Here is a 20,079-nt window from a genome sequence, read left to right on the forward strand (position 1 = left end):
GCCATGCAGTTGACATAAATACTAGTTAGATAATAACCCTTCTATCATACAGGCAGACATTCCTTTAAACCTTGGTCGTAGTGCAGAAACGCACAAGTTACTTACCTTCGGTAACGATATATCTGTAAGAAACATTAGTAGTGATAGATTCCTTACCTTAGAATTACCCCCACGCGTCAGTCTGAATCCGGAAAGTTTTTCGCCAGCAGTACCCCTGCGCGACATAAGGCGTCGCCGTGCGGCGCCGCGTGCGGCATTGGAGCAGGGATGACATCGCCGGAGCTACTTAGACGCGCCCATGCATGCTGACGTCAGTTCTGTACATGACTTTCCACACCAGGAACGCAGAGTCATGCAAGAAACTGACCACTGGTGCCATGAAACTAGGGCATTGAAAGGGATAACCTTAACCCTAGAAATCGGTTCGCAGAACTGGGAGGATGGGTGGGGCGGAAAGGAATTTATCACTACTAATGTTTCTTAAACATATATCGTTACAGAAGGTAAGGGACTTGTGTGTCTGAAAGAAATACGTAGTGATAGATTCCTTACCTTAGAATAGATAACCCGGCAATACCAACCCCGGTGGTGGGTCTGCGAACCAAGGTCACACCAGAAAGTCCTGGAGAACAGAATGGCAAAAGAAGCCGTCTCTCCGGACTTGGCTGTCTAAGCAGTAGTGTTTGGTAAACGTGTGCAGCGAGGCCCACTTAGCTGCCTGACAGATGTCATGCAAGGGAACTCCCCGTCCAATAGCAGTAGTGGCTGCCGTCGCCCTGGTAGAAAGGGCGTAACCCCACCGGAGGCTCCTTTTTAGCCAAGGAGTAACAAGCCTTTATGCACACTCGACCCACAGAGAGATGGTCCGCTTGTGCACAGCCCTACCTTTCTTGGCACCCACGTAGCCAACATAGAGTTTGTCATCCACCCGGAACTGTTGTGTGCGGTCCACATAGAAAGAGAGCACACGTTTTGGGTACTGCTGGTGGAGCCTCTCTTCCTCTTTTGAGGGATGCAGAGGCGGAAAGAAGGTGGGCAAAGTGATGGTCTGCCCGTTGTGAAAGGCAGTGACAACCTTTGGCAGAAAAGAAGAGAAAAGGAGGCTTCGAAAAGAGAGCCTGGAGCTCACTCACCCTTCTGGCAGAGGTGATGGCAACCAGGAAAGTAGTCTTTAGAGTGAGAAGACGAAGAGGACAATTGTGAAGTGGCTCAAAGGGAGCACACATCAGAAAAGTAAGAACTAGATTCAAGTTCCACTGAGGCATCACGAAAGGAACAGGAGGAAACGTGCAGGAATCCTTTCAAGAATCTATTTACAACAGGAGACTTAAAAAGGGAAGGCTGATCTGGGAGCCTTAAAAAGGCGGAAATGGCCGAGAGATAGGCCTTGATAGTGCCCAGAGCAGAGCCCTGCTGGGCCAAGGAGAGAAGAAAAAAAGAACCTCCGAAAGAAGGGCAGAAAGGGGATCCACAGCCTCTGCTGTGCACCATGCCACAAACTTGTTCCACCTGCAGGCGAATACAGTCTTAGTGGAGGGACGCCTGGCTGCCAAGATAACATTACAGACTTCGGGAGGCAGGTCGAAAGACGTCAACTGCCGCCGCTCAATCTTCACGCAAGGAGGTGGAGACTGGACAGGTTCGGGTGGAGGACAGTCCCCTGCTGCTGCGACAGAAGATCCTCCCGAAGAGGCAGACGGATCAGGGGATTGATGCTCATACTGAGTAGCTCGGGATACCATACTCTTCGAGCCCAGTCCGGAGCCACAAGACTGACTTGGGCCCGGTCGCGCCTGATCTTCTTCAGCACCCTGGGCATAAGTGGTATAGGTGGAACGGCATACAACAGACCGCAACTCCACTCGCGACGAAAAGCGTTGACGAGCGAGTGCTGCCTTGGAAATTCCAACACTCAGAAGTGATGACATTGCGCGTTCTCTTCGGTGACGAATAGATTTAAACCAAGACTCTCCCCATTGCTGACAGGGACCTTGCGCCACGTCCGAGTTCAGATGCTATTCGTGATCCATCATGCACCGGTGGCTGAGTTCATCCGCCCTGGCATTCAGAGAACCTGCCAGGTGATGAACCACCAGGGACATGCCCTGATGTTCCAGCCAAGCCCAGAGGCGCAGAGCCTCTTGGCAAAGGGTCCACGACCCCACCCCGTCCTGTTTCTTCCAGTACCATATGGCGGTGTTGTTGTCGGTTAACACCTGCACTACTCTCCCCATGACTGAGGGAAGGAATGCCTTCAGTGCAAGTCGGATAGCCCGAAGCTCCAGAAGGTTGATGTGGAGTTTGGACTCCGCTGGAGACCAGAGGCCTCTGATCTCCGCCTCCCCCATGTGGCCGCCCCATCCCAATGGGACGCATCCGTCAACACTGTGTGCTCCGGTTGGGGAAAGGAGAGGGATCTGCCATTGACCCAATTCAAGTGCGATTTGTGAGCCACCACTGCAATTGCCGTGCAGTGCTTGCAGAGATCTGGACGTAATCGGACAGATTACCCCGGTGCTGTGCCCACTGGAAGGTCAGGTCCCACTGCAGAGCCCACATATGCCACCTGGCATGATCCACCAGCAGGATGCAGGAGGCCATCAGACCCAGTAGTCGAAGGGTCATCCTGACCGAAACCCGGGACAGAGGCTGAAAGATCGGAATCATAGCCTGAATGTCCCAGACTCACTGCTCGGGAGGATAAACCCGAAACTACGCCGAGTCCAGAACCGCTCCGATGAAAAGGAGCTTCTGCGAGGGAATCAAGTGCGACTTCGGCACGTTGATGGAGAACCCCAGCAAATGCAGGAGGTCGACCGTAGACTGGATGTGGGAGACAACTGCTTGGGGTGAGCCCGCCTTCAACAGCCAGTCGTCGAGATAGGGGAAGACTGAAACCCTTGATCTGCGCAGATGAGCTGCGACCACCGCCTTCACTTTCGTGAACACCCGAAGGTCGCTGGTAAGGCCAAAGGGGAGCTCGGTGAACTGAAAGTGCTCGTGTCCTACTGTGAATCGCAGGTAGTGCCTGTGAGCAGGCAGGAGGGGAATATGGAAATAGGCGTCCTGCAAGTCCAACGCCACCATCCAGTCTTGTGGGTCTAGGGCAGACAAGACCTGAGCAAGTGTGAGTATAATGAACTTCCCCTTCTGGCGGAAGCGATTGACGTTTCGAAAGTCTCAGATAGGATGCAGGCCCTTGTCCTTCTTTGGAACTAGAAAGTAGTGGGAATAACAACCACAATCTACTTCTGGCGTCGGAACGCACTCGATGGCCCTCTTGGCCAAAAGGACCGCAACTTCCTGCTGGAGAAGCGCCAAGTGACATGCGGTGGTACTGAGGTGGCATGGCTGGCGGGGTTGTCTCGAAGGGGAAGGAGTAGCCCCTTTGGACAATTTGCAGCACCCACTTGTCCGAAGTGATGTTGCGCCAGTGGTGGAGATGATGGAGTATTCATATACCCACTGGCGTCTGATGGGCCTGAAAAGTGTTACTAGGAAGGTTTCAAAGTGGATGCTGCGGGGGTGGACTGACCCACCTGCCCACTGGCCCCTTGAACCGCCCCGGCGATTCCCCGTCGACGACCACGCTGAGGTTGTTGCTGCTGCTGTGGTCTGTGGCTCTGCGAACGCTGTGGGGCGCCCCTTCCGTGGCCACGAAAGGAACAAAAATCAGAAGGCGGAGGAGGCTGAGCGGCCGACAGGCCCAATGACTTGGCCGTAGCCCGGGAGTCCTTGAAGCGCTCCAACGCACTATTTGCCTTATGGCCAAAAAGGCGAATGCATCAAAGGGCATGTCCATGAGAGTGTTCTGGACATCCCATGAGAAGCCAGTTTTCCTCAACCCGGCGTGACGCAGAAGCGCCACAGTCGTGGAAATCGACCTGCCCAGTGAGTTGGCGGTGTCCAACCCACAACGTATGGTGAACTTTGCTGCGTCTCTCCCGGTCGCAACCGCCTGGGAAAGAACTATCTGGACCTCCTCCGGGCAGTTAGGCAGCACCTGCACAACAGTGTCCCACAGAGAATGGGTATGACGGCCCAAGAGGCATGCAGTGTTCACCCACCGCAGCCCTAAGCTGGCAGATGAAAACAGTTTCTTACCAAACTGATCCAGCTTCTTGGATTCCCCTTCCGGAGGTGCTGTAGGGAACACGCTCTGGGACGCAGAGGCTTGGACAACCAAGCTCTCCGGGGTGGGGTGTTGGGTAAGGAAGAGGGGGGGTCGCCCGGAGCCGGGCAATGGCATCGGGCCACGTTCCTCTCCACAGGAGCCCCTGTGTTGGGCCTGGACCAGGTGCCCAAAAGAACGTCGGACAGTGCTTCATTAAAGGGTAGCAAAAGCTCTGAAGAGGTAGCCGCCGGTTGGAGCACTTCTGTCGGGAGGTTAGTCCTGACGGCCACCGTAGGGAGTTCGAGGTGGAGAGCCTTGGCTGCCCTACGCAACACCACTGCGTAACTGGCTCCCTACTCCGTAGCCTCGGTAGGAGGAGACAGCTTGCCAAGGTCAGGTGAGGTGTCAAGACCACTGGCCTCCCCCAAATCCTCTGCCCAGTCCTGATCATAAGCACAGTCCTGAGCTAAAGGGTCCTCAGACCCCTCCTAGTCCTCCTCTTCTTCCGAAGTCTGTGGAACAGGCTCAAAATAAGGAGGAGGGACATAGGGCACAAAAGGAACCATTGGCGTCGGTATAGGCATCGGGCGACGTCGATCCGTCACTGTGTCTGGGTAGGCGCTGAACCTGGGGACGACGTCGTCCCGAGGAGTGTGGAGGTGTCACTAGGTCAACTAGCGTCAATCGGGATTCGATCCTGGATCCTTGGAGGGCTGCAGCGCCGGAGCCGCCAGCAACACCGGGGCCGGAGCCGCCGGAGATGGCGAAGCAGTACCCCCAGTCGGGCCCTCAGGGCCCGCAGCCGGACCAGCTGGGCTAGACGGCCCAAAGAGTCAGGCCATGGCAGGAAGAAACTCTTGCACCTGAGCAGGCGTCACCCCCACACCCGGGAATGGGGGGTATACTGGGGGGGGTGAGGTCGCAGGCTCCGCTGCAGCCACGGGGTGGCAATGCCAGCACCCTCAGCCGCGTGGCACGACAGGTGAGGGGAAGTCGAAAAGCGACAATGCTTCTTCGTCTTCTTCTTGGAATGCTTCTACTTACCTGACCCAGAGAATGGTGGTGACGACTTCGCGACCGGTCCCTCGACCTCCCACGGGAACGGGACCTCGAGCGGCGCGGAGCCGACTGCCGGACTTCAGGCAACTTTCGGGACTGTTCCTGCAAAGGTTTCGGCGCCATGACCCGGCAGTTGGGGCACGACTTGGGGTCGTGGTCGTGCCCAAGGCAGTAGAGACACACGCGGTGTGGGTCTTTCATCGACATCATGAGGTGACAGTCCCCACAGTTCTTGAACCCGGGCATCCCTATGACACCAGGAGTCGATAGACTCGAAAAGATGAGGTAAAAGGCCTAAAAAAAAACAGTCAAAAAGTGACTGGGGGGTACTTTCTCTTCCCGGATCTGCACTTGCTGGCGCGGAAAAAGAAAGAACTGACGTCAGCGCACGTGGGCGTGTCTAAGTAACTCCTGCAACGTCATCCCGGCGCCAACGTCGCACGCGGAGCCGCACGACGACACCTACCGACGCACAGGGGTACTGCTGACGATAAACTTTCCGCCCAAATGTCCTGCAAGGGAACGCAGTGTCCCAAGGCAGTAGTGTCTGCCGTTGCCGTGGTAGAATGGGTATGCAGCCCCACAGGAGGCTCCTTCTTAGCCAACGAGTAACATGCTTTGATGCACAGAACAACCCACCGACAGATGGTTCGTTTGTGCACGGCCTGACCTTTTTTGGTGCCCACGTAGCCAACAAAAAGTTGGTCATCCAACCGGAACTGTTGTGTGCGCTTCAGGTAGAACGAGCGGTACAAAAGGGGGTGGTGATGGACGGAGCATCTGAATCAATCAAACACTCACACCCAGTCAAAAGATCTGGGTTTAATCCATCACCGTTCTTTAGCCCACTCTGCCACCCCAGTTCAGACATGGCTAGATGCAAATCAGTCTGACACTGTGCCTCATGGGATTAGTCCAGCCCGAACTGCCAAGCCATGTCTTCCCTGGACCGGAAACAAGCTTCCGAGGACCGGTTTCTGTCATTCCAGCCGTCTTCAGCCCGGCTTGCTTGAATCCAGTGGCAAAGTGAGCAAGGGACTCACGTCTGAGCATACCCTGCCACACTTATGGCTGCCAAAAGCGGTACAAAATAGGGTGGTGATGGACGGAGCATCTGAATCAATCAAACACTCACACCCAGTCAAAAGATCTGGGTTTAATCCATCACCGTTCTTTAGCCCACTCTGCCACCCCAGTTCAGACATGGCTATATGCAAATCAGTCTGACCCTGTGCCTCATGGGAACAGTCCAGCCCGAACTGCCAAGCCATGTCTTCCCTGGACCGGAAACAAGCTTCCGAGGACCGGTTTCTGGCATTCCAGCCGTCTTCAGCCCGGCTTGCTTGAATCCAGTGGCAAAGTGAGCAAGGGACTCACGTCTGAGCATACCCTGCCACACTTATGGCGGCCAAAAGCGGTACAAAAGGGGGTGGTGATGGACGGAGCATCTGAATCAATCAAACACTCACACCCAGTCAAAAGATCTGGTAGAACGAGAGCGCATGTTTGAGGTCCAGACGGTGGAGCTCCTCTTTTGAAGGATGCAGAGGCGGAAAGAAGGTGGGCAAAGTGATGGTCTGCTCGATGTGGAAGGGCGTGACAACCTTTGGCAAGAAAAAAGGAGGAGTCCTCAAAACCACCATGTCCAGATGAACAGAAAGAAAAGAAGGTTTAGAAGAAAGAGCCTGGAGCTCACTCACTCTTCTGGCAAAGGTGATAGCTACCAGGAAAGCCGTCTTTAGAGTGAGAAGACGTAAGGCACAGTTATGAAGGGGCTCAAAGGGAGCGCACATCAGATAGGTCAAAACAAGATTTAAGTCCCATTGAGGTATTATGAAAGGCATGGGAGGAAACATGTGTTTAATGCCTGTGAGGAAGCGATTAACAATTGGGGACTTAAAAAGAGAAGGCTGATCTGGAAGCCGTAGACATGCGGAGATGGCTGAAAGATAACCTTTGATAGTGCCCAGAGCAGAGCCCTCCTGGGCCAAAGAGAGAAGGAACAGAGGGACCTCGGAAAAAGGTGCAGAAATGGGATCCACAGCCTTTGCTGTGAACCATGCCACAAATTTGTTCCAACTACAGGCGTATACCGTTTTAGTGAAGGGACACTTGGCTGTCAGAATGACATCACAGACGTCGGGAGGAAGGTCGAAAGCTGTCAACTGTCGCCTCTCAATCTCCACACATGGAGGTGAAGGCTGGACAGGTTCGGGTGGGGAACAGAAGATCCTCCCGAAGAGGCAGTCCGATCAGGGGATCGATCGCCATGCTGAGTAGCTCAGGATACCAGTATCTTCGTGCCCAACACGGAGCCACAAGGATGACTTGGGCCCGGTCGCGCCAAATCTTCTTCAGCACTCTGGGCAGAAGTGGTATAGGCGGAAAGGCGTACAACAGACCGCAGCTCCACTTGCGACGAAAAGCGTTGCTGAGCGACTGCTGCCTTGGAAATTCCAACGCGCAGAACTGATTACATTGCACGTTCTCTTCGGTGGCGAATAGATCTAACCAAGGCTCTCCCCACTGCAGAAAGAGACCTTGCGCCTGTCCGAGTTCAGACGCCATTCGTGATCCATCATGCACTGGCGGCTGAGTTCGTCCGCCCTGGCGTTAAGAAAACCTGCCAGGTGTTGAACCACCAAGGTAATGCCTTGATGTTCCAGCCATTTCCATAGGCGCAGAACCTTCTGACATAGGGCCCACAACCCCACCCCACCCTGTTTGTTGCAATACCACATGGCGGTGGTGTTGTCTGTGAACACCTGCACTACACTTCCCCGGACAGAGGGAAGGAATGCTTTCAGTGCAAGAAGGATCGCCAGAAGCTCCAAAAGATTGATATGGAGCTGGGACTCTGCCAGAGACCAGGGGACTCTGCCAGAGACCAGAGGCCTCTGATCTCCGCCTCTCCCAAGTGGCAGGCCCATCCCAGGAGGGACGCATCCGTCACCACTGTGTGCTCCGGCTGGAGAAGGGAATGGGATCTGCCATTGCCATTGAACCAATCGCGATTCGTGAGCCACCATTGCAATTGTCGTGCAATGCCCTCCGAGATCTGGACATGATTGGACAGGTTGCCCCGATTCTGTGCCCACTGGAACTTCAGGTCCCACTGCACAGCCCGCATATGCCATATGGCATGTTGCACTAGCAGGATGCTGGAGGCCATCGGCCCAGGAGCCAGAGGGTCATCCTGACTGAAACACGGGATAGAGGCTGAAAGATCGGAATCATACCCTGAATATCTCAGACTTGCTGCTTGGGAGTATAAACCCGAAACTGCGTCTAATCCAGAACCGCTCCGATGAAGGGGAGCTTCTGAGAGGGACTCAGGTGAGACTTGGGCACATTGATGGAGAACCCCAGCAAATGCAGGAGGACGGCCGTAGTCTGGAGGTGTGAGACGACTGCCTGGGGCGATCCCGCCTTCAACAACCAGTTGTTGAGATAGGGGAAGACTGGAAGCCCTGATCTGCGCAGATGAGCTGCGATCACCGCCATCACTTTCGTGAACAACCGAGGGGCATTGATAAGGCCGAAGGGGAGCACGGCAAACAAAGTGCTCTTGGCCTACAGTGAACCGCAGGTAACGCCGGTGGGCCGGCAGGACGGGGGTATGAAAATATGCGTCCTGCAAGTCCAACGCTACCATCCAGTCTCCAGGGTCGAGGGCAGCCAAGACCTGAGCCAAAGTCAACATCTTCAACTTCTCCTTCCGGAGGAAGCGATTGACGTTCCTGAGGTCCAAGATGGGGCACAGGGCCCTTTCTCCTTTTTGGACCAGAAAGTAGTGGGAATAACAACCACGTCCTACTTCTGGCCCAGGAACGCGCTCAATGGCCTCAAAGAGCGCAGTGACTTCCTTTTTGAGAAGCGCAAAGTGATCCCCCGACATGCGGTGGAACTGAGGTGGCATGGCCGGAGGGGCAGACTCGAAGGGGAGGGAGTAGCCCCTTTGGACGATTTGCAGCACCCACCTGTCCAAGATGATAGAACGCCAGTGGGAGAGGTGATGGCGAATCCTGCCACCCACCGGCGTGGAGTGCGCCCCAAAGCTCGGACTAGGAAGGCTTTGAGGCGGATGCTGTGGGAGCGGAAGTGGACTGACCCGCACGCTGGCCCCCGGTCCAGCCGTGGTGCAAAGAACGTCCGCGCAGAGGTTGGTTCTGCGCAGGCTTCTGGCTTAAAAAACGTGTCGGGCACCCCTTCTGTGGCCACGAAAGGAATGAAAAGCAGACGTGGCCGGGCGTGTGGTGGAGAGACCCAAGGACTTGGCCAAAGCCCGGGAATTCTTAAAACGCTCCAGCGCACTATCTGCCTTATCGCCCAACAGTACCATCAAAGGGCATGTCCATAAGAGAACTTTAAACATCCCCTGAAAACCCAGTGGACCGCAACCAGGCGTGGCGATGGAGGGTCACTGTCGTGTAAATCGCCCTACCCAGTGAGTCTGTGGTGTCCAGTCCACACCTGATGGCAAACTTAGCTGTATCTTTCCCCTCAGCATCAGCTTGGGAGAGCATTACCCGAACCTCCTCCGGGAACCTGAGGCAGCGTCTGCTTAACCGTGTCCCACACAGCGTGAGAGTAGCAGCCTAAGAGGCATGTGGTGTTCACCGACCTCAGCCCTAAGCTGGCAGAGGAAAACAGTTTCTTGCCAAGCTATTCCAGCTTCTTAGATTCCTTACTTGGCGGGGCGGTAGGGAATGCGCTTTGGGAAGTGGAGGCCTGGATTACCAGGCTCTCCGGAGTTGGGTGGGTTGTCAAAATGGCAGGGTCACCCAGGCCAGGCGATGACGCCTGGCTACGTTCTTATCCATCAGTTAACACTTCATTGAACGGTAGCAGGGGCTCCATAGAGCTTGCCGTCGGCTGAAGGACTTCAGTGAGGAGGTTAGTTTTGAGGGTCACCGTAGGCAGGTCAGGGTCAAGGGCCTCAGCTGCTTTACAGAGCACCACAGTGTATGTTGCCCCTCCTCCATGGCCACAGCAGGAGGAGAAAGAAAACGAGGTTCAGAGGAGAGGTCAAGGCCACCTCCATCCAACTCTTCAGTCCATTCCTGTTCCGACTTGCACTGCCATGCAAGAGGGTCCTCAGACCCCTCCCAGTCGTCACCTTCCTCCACTACCCGTGGCACAGGCTGCGGGGGAGGTTCAGGGGAATATAAATTGTCCAACGGCGCCGATCCGGCTCCATGTCCCAAATAGGGACCCAGAGCAAAATTGTCCAGAAACCTGGGCAAGGGTGGAGGTGGGACGAATGGAACCCATTGCGGTGAAGGGAAAGGAGCCGCGGGAGGCACCGGCGTAGGACCTTGCGGCGCCGGAGCTGGCGGCAAGGGAGGGACCGCGGGGCCTGAAAGCACGCCGGTGGGAGCCCAAGGCCTGAAAAGGCAGTCCATGGCAGTAAGAAAATCTTGCACCAGGGTAGGAGTCACCGACAGACCCGGATAAGGTGTGTAGGCCGCGGGACTCACAGGCTCCAACGGAGCCGCAGGGGAGGTACCCCCGGCCCCCTCGTCCGAATCCGGAGACTGACAGGGGGACGTCGGAGAGCGTAAGCACTTCTTTGACTTCTTCTTATGACGTCTCTTACCCGATTCAGAGTGTGAAGACTTCGATCCCGAGGAGTGATGATGATTGCTCCGCGGTCGGTCCCTCGATCGACCCCTGGACCTCGAAGGGCACGGAGACGACTGCCGAGCCTCCAGCCGCTTACGGGACCACTCCTGCAAGGCCTTCGGAGCCATGGCCAGACAGTCTGAACATGACCAGGAGTCATGGTTGCGCTCCAGATAGTAGAGAGAGACGCCATGGGGGTCGGCCACAGACATCATACGGCGACAGGCCCCGCAGGATTTAAACCCAGGCATCCCTACGTGGCACCTAGAGTCAAAGACTCAAAATAAAAGTGGAGACAAAAAGTCTCAAAAAGTCAGTCAAAAAGTGACTAAGGAATGTGCTCTAATCGGATCTGCGCTTGCTGGCGCGGAAAAAGAAAGAACTGACGTCAGCGCGCATTGGTGGCACCTAAGTAGTCTCCGTGAAGTCATCTCGGCGCCTACGACGCCAGCGACGGACGCGGAGCCGTACAACGCCACCTTCCGATGCGCAGGGGTACTGCTGACGAAAAAACTTTCCGGATCCAGTCTGATGCCTGGGGATATTCTAAGGTAAGGAATCTATCACTAACGTGTCTCTTTCAGATATGAGCACACTGAATGTGCTATGAGTATGTGTGAACAAATCAATGCGCACATCCCAGTATTTGGGCACTCCCTCTGGTTCAAAAATGGAGACTCCGATGAATTTCAAAAGTTTATTTGAATTGAATTGAATTTCATGTTTTCATAAGTCTTTCATTAATGGATTATTTGCATCCAGTTAATTAGGCTCTACACAAAATCAACAATGCTCCAATGCATTTCGAGTCGATAACCCTTTTTCAAGGAGCTCTGTAAGAAATGAGAACGATCTACATTTGTATCAGCGTAGCATTAACGGATAATTGTATACAAAACAAACAATTCCCAATGGTGAATATAAACAAACAGGAGTCTGTGCGTAAAAGATGCAGAGATAGCCGTTACACCTAAAATAAACTGACAAACTGGCTCAAATGTGCAAGAAAATAGTCGGTGCACCCAGAGGGGAGAAGGGGTTTGTAAGCGGGTAGTAGGTAGCAACAATAAGAAAAACGAATGAAAAAATGCTCACGTGTATGTCGGGCTGAAATGCCGTGCTGGGCGGATCAAAACGTGAAAAGGAAATAGTTAGGGAAACGCTCGAAGAGCGGGTACAAGTAGGTTTAAAGTTCATTGCCAAATGTTGTCGGGGCTTACCAAAGCAGGAATCTAAAGGGGGACTGTCAAAGTCTCCGGGTCAGTGAGTTGCAACGTGAAGTCGCCGGGTTGAAGTGAAGAGTCTCTGGTGAAGTTGACTCTATGTAAGCGCGGGGCAAGGAGAGTGATCATGATAATCAGGGAAGGACTAACGCATGGTGACTTTGAGCGCCATGTTTGAATGGGTGATGCAGCGTGAGGGTGCAGTAGGAGGGGAGGTGAACAGACTCATCAAACGGTAGAGTAAAAAAATAATAAAGAAGAATAAGACAGTCATGTCAAAGTGGAGTGAGGGAAACATAGCGAGGAGCGGGTGAAAAAGCAATGTAAACAATAAGTACATAAACATCTCTGTGAGCTCGCACAATTCTGAATGTGTCCTTATATACCCAGCCGGGTATTTATAAAAAACAGCTTAGCTCAATACGGTCGTTAAGACCGAAAGGTTTATAAGATTGTAGATGATAAATCCATGAGGTTTCTCTCTGGAGGAGGAACTTGTTATTGTCTTTTCCTTCTTTTTTATCCACAGTTTCAAGGACCATGAATTTGAGCTGTGCCACAGTATGATGATTTTCCATAAAATGTACAGCCACACTTGATTTTGCTTGTTTTGTCCTGATGTTAGATTTATGTTCATTCAATCTGACTTTGATTTTCCGCTCAGTTTTTCCTATGTAGATCTTTCCACAAGGACATTTAAGGAGATAGATCAGGTTGGACGAATCACACGTTGCATTAACTTTCACCTTGATTTCCGTGCCTCTCATTGGGTGGTTGATTTTGTTGCCAGTAATGATGTTGTTGCAGTTGTTGCAATTAAGGCACGGTTTTGTGCCTCTGTAGGTGGGTTGAACAGGTGTTTCTTTCGACAGGATCTCTTTGAGGTTGTTAGCTCGAGTGTATGCGAAGATCGGGGGGTTTTTGAACATTTCTTTGAAATCTGGTTCCAATGCCAGAATTCTCCAATGTTGTAGGATAATCTTCTTGTATCTTCCACTCAATGTGGAGTATTTGGATACGACTACCATCCGGTTTGTCTCTTTTTTGGATGTCTTCTTAAGAGCTGTTTTGCGTTCGATCCCAGATACTTTTCTCCTAGCTTCCTCTGTGGTTTTTTCTGGGTAGCCTCTGGCGATGAATCTTAAACTCATTTCATCGATCCTTTGAACATATGTATCCGGATTGGATACTATGCGTTTTAGTCGCAACATTTGGCTGTATGGGAGATGGCGCTTCAGTGAATGCTGGTGGAAGCTTGCAAAGTGCAACGTATTGTTGCGGTCGGTTGGTTTCCTGTAGAGATCTGTGATTAGACCAGTATCAGATCTGGTGATAAGTACATCCAGGAAGTTGATTTGAGAATCATCAAGATTCCATGTCATTTGTATTCGGTGATCTTTGGTATTTAAATTGTTGAGTTCATCTTCCAACATGGTTCTAGTGCCTTTCCACACAAAGAATAAATCGTCGATGTAACGAACGTACATCAATACATTGTTGGTCCAAGCTGGGTTTTCATAAATATACTGCTGTTCAAAATCAGACATGTAAATATTAGCATACGCCGGTGCAGCGCAGTTGCCCATGGACATCCCAGATGATTGTTGAAACCAGTGGTTATCGTGGCAGAAGTAGCTATGGTAGAGAGTGTAAATCATAAGCTCCATGAGGAATACTTTCAAAGCTTCTGAGATGTTACTGTGTGCTAGAATCTTTTCAATAGCTTCAATTCCACCTCCATGTGGAATCGAGGTGTACAAACTCTTCACGTCCGCAGTGCAGAAGATGAGGTTGTCATTTTGATTTATTTTGATTTCCGACAATTTGAGTATGAATTTGTTGTTTTCAAGGATTCTTGTCCTGAGTCAAAGATGACTATTGCTAAGTTTCAGGAGTCTGTAATAGGCAGCCTTGCTTTAATGGAACAGGCAAGTGTTCCTAGAGTTGGAGTGGTGGAGGATGTGGCTAGATTGAAAGATTGCCACTTTCCTGATCACATTCCTCCCACACCCTCAAAAGACTTTCCCAGTAGGAGATGTAGAGTCTGTTGGCAAAGAGGTACGCGGAAGGAGACTCGTATGTACGGCCCAGAGTGTCCTTCTAACCCTGGGCTGTGTGTGCCTGCTTGTTTTAGAATGTAACAAACGCAAAATAATTTTTGGGAGCATCCATGAGTGGTAAAGTGAACTGCCTGGTCTCCATTGTTTAATATTTTTTGTTCAGTTTCAAGGTTGGCATTTGTTTTCGTTTCAGATTTTGTGTTAGTAGATTTGTATCTATTTGCAATTTGTTTGTGTTTTCTTATTTGTATAAAAAAATCCTAAATGTGATGGCGGTGTGCGTGGATTGGCGCTTGGCTGTTAGTGTGCGTGGACTGGCGCTTGGCTGGTAGTGTGCGTGGACTGGCCCTTGGCTGGTGGTGTGTTTGGACTGGCGCTTGACTGGCGGTGTGTTTGGACTGGTGCTTGGCTGGCAGTGTGCGTGGACTGGTGCTTGGCTGGTGGTGTGTTTGGACTGGCGCTTGGCTGGCGGTGTGTTTCCTGGGGCCAAAATCTCTGGTGCAACCCCCCCCCCAAACTAGGTAGTTTTCTTATTGGTAATTTTGAAGTCTCCACAGTAAGATTTGGGCCATTTCCTGTTGCAGCCACTATGCCTAATTACACAAGTGAGGAACCATTTTTATTGAGAGACCTGGGGAACGCTGGGTGGGAGAAGACTTGTGGATCCATGCAGATTCCAGAACTTTCCCCACACAGAAATTCAGCGAAATTTGAGGTTTGCAGGTGATTCTGGGTAGGAGAATGTTGGGGGACCCTCGCTGGACTCCCCCGGGTGTCTAGTTCCCAGAAATGTGTGGGTTTGGTAGGTTTCCCTAGATGGCCGCCGAGCCCAGGGCCAAAAACTCGTGGGACCCCCCCTTGCAAAACCAGGTTGGTTTGTGATAGGTAATTTTAATGTCGCCTCAATAGGTTTTGGGCCCTTACCTGTCGCTGGTCCTTGACCCACCCACGCAAGTGAGGTACCATTTCTCTCAGAAGACTTTGGGGGACGCGGGGTGGGTAGAAATTTGTGGATCCACGCAGATTCCAGAACTTTCCACCACAGAAATGTGAGGAAAATGTGCTTTTATTGACAATTTGTTAGGTTTGCAAGGGATTCTGGGTAACAGAACCTGGTGGGAGGCAGTCAAGTCACCCCATCCTGGATTCCCCTGGGTGTCTACTTTTCAAAAATGTATAGGTTTGCTAGGTTTCCCTAGGTGCCGGCAGAGCTAGGGTTAAAAAACTACAGCTACCAAAAAAGGGTAGTATTTCACTGTGAAATTGTGATGGGTCCATGTTGCGTTTTGCGCCGTTTCATGTCACGGGCACTAGGCCTACGCACGCAAGTGAGGTACCATTTTTCACGGAAGAGCTTGGGGAACACGGGGTGGGTGGAAATGTGTGGAACCACGCAGATTCCAGAACTTTCCACCACAAAAATGTGAGGAAAATTAGGTTTGTTTTACAATTTTTTAAGTTTGCAAGGGATTCTGGGTAACAGAACCTGGTGGGAGCCAGTCCAGTCACCCCATCCTGGATTCCGCTGGGTGTCTAGATTTCAAAGATTTATAGGTTTTCTAGTTTTCCTAGGTGCCGGCAGAGCTAAGGTTCAAAAACTACAGTTAGGCACTTTGCCAAAAAAGGGTCATTTTTCACTGTGAAATTGTGGTGTGTCCACATTGCGTTTTGCGCGGTTTCCTGTTGCAGGCATTAGGCCTACCCACGCAAGTGAGGCACCATTTTTCTCTGAATACTTTGGGGAACGCGGGGTGGGTAGACATTTGTGGATCCACTGATTCCAGAACATTCCACCACAGAAATGCGGGGAAAATGTGTTTTTTTTGTTTTACATTTGTTTAGGTTTGCAAGGGATTCTGGGTAACAGAACCTGGTAAGAGCCAGTCAATTCAACCCATACTGAATTCCCCTGGGTGTCTAGTTTTCAAAAATGTATAGGTTTTCTAGGTTTCTCTAGGTGCCGGCAGAGCTAGGGTTAAAAAACGACAGCTAGGCACTTTGCAAAAAAAAGAGAATTTTTTCATTGTGAAAATGGGGTGTGTTCCCGATGCGTTTTGAGCCGTTTCCTGTCGTGGGCACTATGCCTACCCACACAAGTGAGGTACCATTTTTATCGGGAGACTTAGGGTAATTCAGATTTGTAAAGCAACTTTCAATGCATTTTTGCCTTCCAAATGAAAGACAATGTGTAAAAAAGAAGTCATTTTGAAAAATGACCGGTAATTCTCATGCTAGTATGAGTATTCCCAATTTCGGAAATGTGCAAATATGTACTGTTTCTAAACTCTATATTTTGTTCCCCTTTAGAAATACATATGTGCCTTTCATACCGATTTTTCCATATATACATTTTCGCAGAATAATTGCTATATACCGGGTATATAATAATGGGTCCGTCGGGTTCTTGGTGAACCTATAAGTCCTATATATCCCCACAACCAGTAAACCAGTCCCGCGGATGTAACGATATATTGCAGTCAAAGAGCTGTCATAATTCAAAGAAGTTACAAAAACGTTAACACAAAAGGCTGTTTTTTTCAACTAATTTTCAATTTTTCCTATATTTAACTGTTAGTTTCTATAAAGAAACCTTGAAGGATCTACACCAATGACCCGTTGCTGAATTCAAAATTGTGTCTACTTTACTGAAATGTATAGCTTTCCAGGATCCATTACGGCTTTCATACCCATTTCTACCATTAACTGGAAGGAGGTTGAAAGCCCAAAAAATAGCAAAAATAGGCTATGTCCCAGTAAAATGCCAAAACTGTGTAAAAATATTTGGTTTTCTGACAAATGTCTGTCATTCCCTAAAAGATGGGAAAATGGTGATATCAACCCCACAAACCCTTTCTTGATACCATTTGCAGGCAAAAATCCAGATGCTTTTATTTGCAGCCCTTTTTCCCATTTTTACCCCAAAAAACAAAATGTAGCTGTATTTCGGCTAATTTCTGGGTCCCCTCCAGGGGAATCTACAAACCCTGGGTACTTTTAGAATCCCTATGATGTTGAAAGAAAAGGACGCAAATTTGGCGTGGATACTTTATGTGGTCAAAAAGTTACAGGGGCCTAAGCGCGAACTACCCCAAATAGCCCAAAAAAGGCTTAGCACAGGGGGGCGGAGGGGGGCGGCAAGCTCTGAAGGGGTTAATAAATTTGCTTTATTATAGGACGTTGAGGACACAGTGTGGTCATGTTTGAAGCCTAAGGGCAGGATTTGTGTCAGACCTTTTCAATTGTTATATTGTTTTTATGTTATTGAAATGACAACATATGCACGTTTTGTTTTTGATTTAATGCACTTGATAGGTCGCATTTTCCTGGGGATTTATTGTGTGCTTGAATTCCGACTGTAGGTTGACTTTGCTACGCTTTTTGTGTAAGATTTGGCAATGAATTCTTCCGATGGTAAAAACTGAAGTAACCAAACTCTAGGACATTTGGAGCCAAATCGCAATGTTAAACTGACTGGGATTCGGGTGCCTGAACAGGACCTGGTGTTGAGTGAGAAGGTCTAACCGGTTGGGCAACCTTTCGTGAGGGACCACAGACAACTCGAGGTAGATCGTGAACCAGGGTTGTCTAGCACACGTGGAAGCCACTCGAATGAGGGTGAGAGATGTTTGCTAAAGCAGCTGAACCACGTACAGAAGTAGTGGGAGAGGATATTAAACATAGGCAAATATCCCTGACCAGCTCATCCATAGTGCATTGCCCATGGACTATGGGTACAGAAACCTGGAAGGGAAGCTTGGGCATTTGATGTTTTCGTCAGCTGCGAACAGGTCCACATCAGGGAACCCCCAATACCAGGAGTTTGGGAGCAGGACTTGCAAATGGAGTTCCCAACCATGGCCTTTTTGTCGCATCCTGCTGATTAGGTCTGCAAATTGCTTTCCACTCCTGAAAGGTATTCTGCTTACAGATTTACTCTCTGGTAAATCGCCCAATGCAAAAGGTTCTGTATCAATGCAGAAAGCCGGAGAGAGAGTGTGTGCCTCCTTGTTTCTGAAGGTAGTACACAGCAGTCATTTTGTTTGTCCTGACCAGGAGCTCCTTGTGATGTATCTGGCTGAAGAAAGCCTTGCGAGCCAACTGGACTGCTAGTATCTCTATGAAGTTGATGTGCAAGACCTATTGAAGCGGTGGCAACATACCCTGAACAGTCATACCCTGCAGATTCATTCACCAGCCCATTAGAGAGAAGCATTCGTGTTAATGGTCACTTGGGGAACTGGGTGTAGAAAGGGTCTGCTCTGAAGCAGGTTGTTGCTGCTCCACCACTGCAGAAAGAGATAAGTGCTTGCTCAAATCAATACTAGATCTTCCATAGACCCTCCGGTTGTGGGCACTGTGCCCCCCCCCCAAAAAGTGTTGCTCTCTACTGAAGAAGGACAATTATCCTGAAACACGTGTCTAGAGAAACACAGCACTGGCTGCACCAACAAGGGTGAAAAACTAAAGCCTGACACTGAAGAAAGTGTTATCATGCACTGCATTTATTATGATGCATCGGGGCAAACTGGGTGCTGGAGTGTGAGGCAGTGTGCGCCCACCCCCCTCACATATGTAATCATGTGTGGGAAACCATCAAGCCAAGTAGGCGCATTACTGTCCTGTCCATTACCTGGCGATCTGGCTGAAAAAGGGGCAGCAGAGGCTGGACGGCTTGAACATGTGAAGGACTGGGATAAGCTTTCCCAGCGATGGAACTGAGACCTGACCCTAGGATCTGATGTAGTTTAAGAGTTTGGAGGAGGGATGTGACCACATTAATGGTGAAATCTATATAGTGTAAACTATCTAAGGGGATCTGAGTGTGGGCCGCACTGCTCTCTGCTTGGCTTTTTATGTTATGTTATGTTAACTCCATTTTTAAGCGCACAGCTGCCCCAGCTAAGGGGCGTCCCGGCGCTGCGCCTGGAAAGGAACACAACACGAACAGAACAACTGAATGGATCAAATAGAAGAAAACTAGCAACTATTTGGGAAGATATAAGTTTTAACAGCTTTCCTAAATGTCAGAAGATCATCAAGGGCACAAACATGGGCAGGAAGAGAGTTCCAAAGTTTGGGGGCAAGCACTCTAAAAGAGCGACCGCCAGACCTACTTCTCAAAAAGCGAGGAACCACGGCTAAATTTTGTCCACAGGATCTCAGCTGACGGGAAGGAATGTAAGGGATAATGAGATGCTCTAGTATCCGAGGAGAAGCAAGTTTCAATATCTTAAAAGAAAGACATAAGGTCTTAAATTCTATCCTCTGAAGCACAGGCAGCCAGTGGAGCTTGAAAATAGTACTTGTAGCAGAACAGAATCTGGGGAGAACGACTAGAGCCCTAGCTGCAGCGTTCTGAACGCGCTGCAATCTCGTGATTTCGGCCCGATTGGCTCCAAGCAACAGCGAGCTCGCATAATCGAGCCTAGACAGTATAACTGCCTGAATTATCAGTTGTCGAGTAGGAGCATCAAAAAATTTCAACACCGGCCTAAGCCCACGTAAGATACCAAAACAGGTTGCAGCTACTTTTTTTGTATGGAAGGAAAAACTAAGCGTAGAGTCCAGCCAAACGCCCAGATTTTTCACCTCGACAACCGGAGTAGGGGTAGGGCCCAGATCAGCTCGCCACCACTTATCACCCCAAAGATTACTCTGTTTGCCCACAATCAATACCTCGTTTTTTTTCGCACTGAGCTGCAGGCAATAAGCCGTCATCCATCCTGCCACCGCACTGAGACCCTCACGGAAGTTGGAGGCCTCAGGGTCAGAGTCCCCACTAAGTGCAACCGCAAGCTGCGTGTCGTCAGCGTAGGACACCATCGTAAGGTCCCAACGCTTCGCGACAGCAGCCAGCGGCCGCACATAAAGTTTGAAAAGCGTGGGGCTCAATGCTGATCCCTGCGGGACTCCCTGTTCGATGATGTGGGATTTGGACTCGAAGGGAGGTGTAGAGACCCGAAAGGTACGATCGAAAAGAAACGATCTAAACCATTCC

General features: G+C 50.6%; 1 protein-coding gene across 4 annotated transcripts in view; it reads right to left on the reverse strand.

Annotated features, from left to right (window-relative positions):
• The window catches only part of TASOR2 (transcription activation suppressor family member 2), a 1,020,110-nt gene that overhangs the window by 21,786 nt on the left and 978,245 nt on the right, over positions 1 to 20,079 (reverse strand). The gene's annotated exons all lie outside the window — the stretch shown is intronic.

Source organism: Lissotriton helveticus, chromosome 1_1, assembly GCF_964261635.1.
Source record: "Lissotriton helveticus chromosome 1_1, aLisHel1.1, whole genome shotgun sequence".
In the NCBI taxonomy this organism is placed as follows: Eukaryota; Metazoa; Chordata; class Amphibia; order Caudata; family Salamandridae; genus Lissotriton; species Lissotriton helveticus.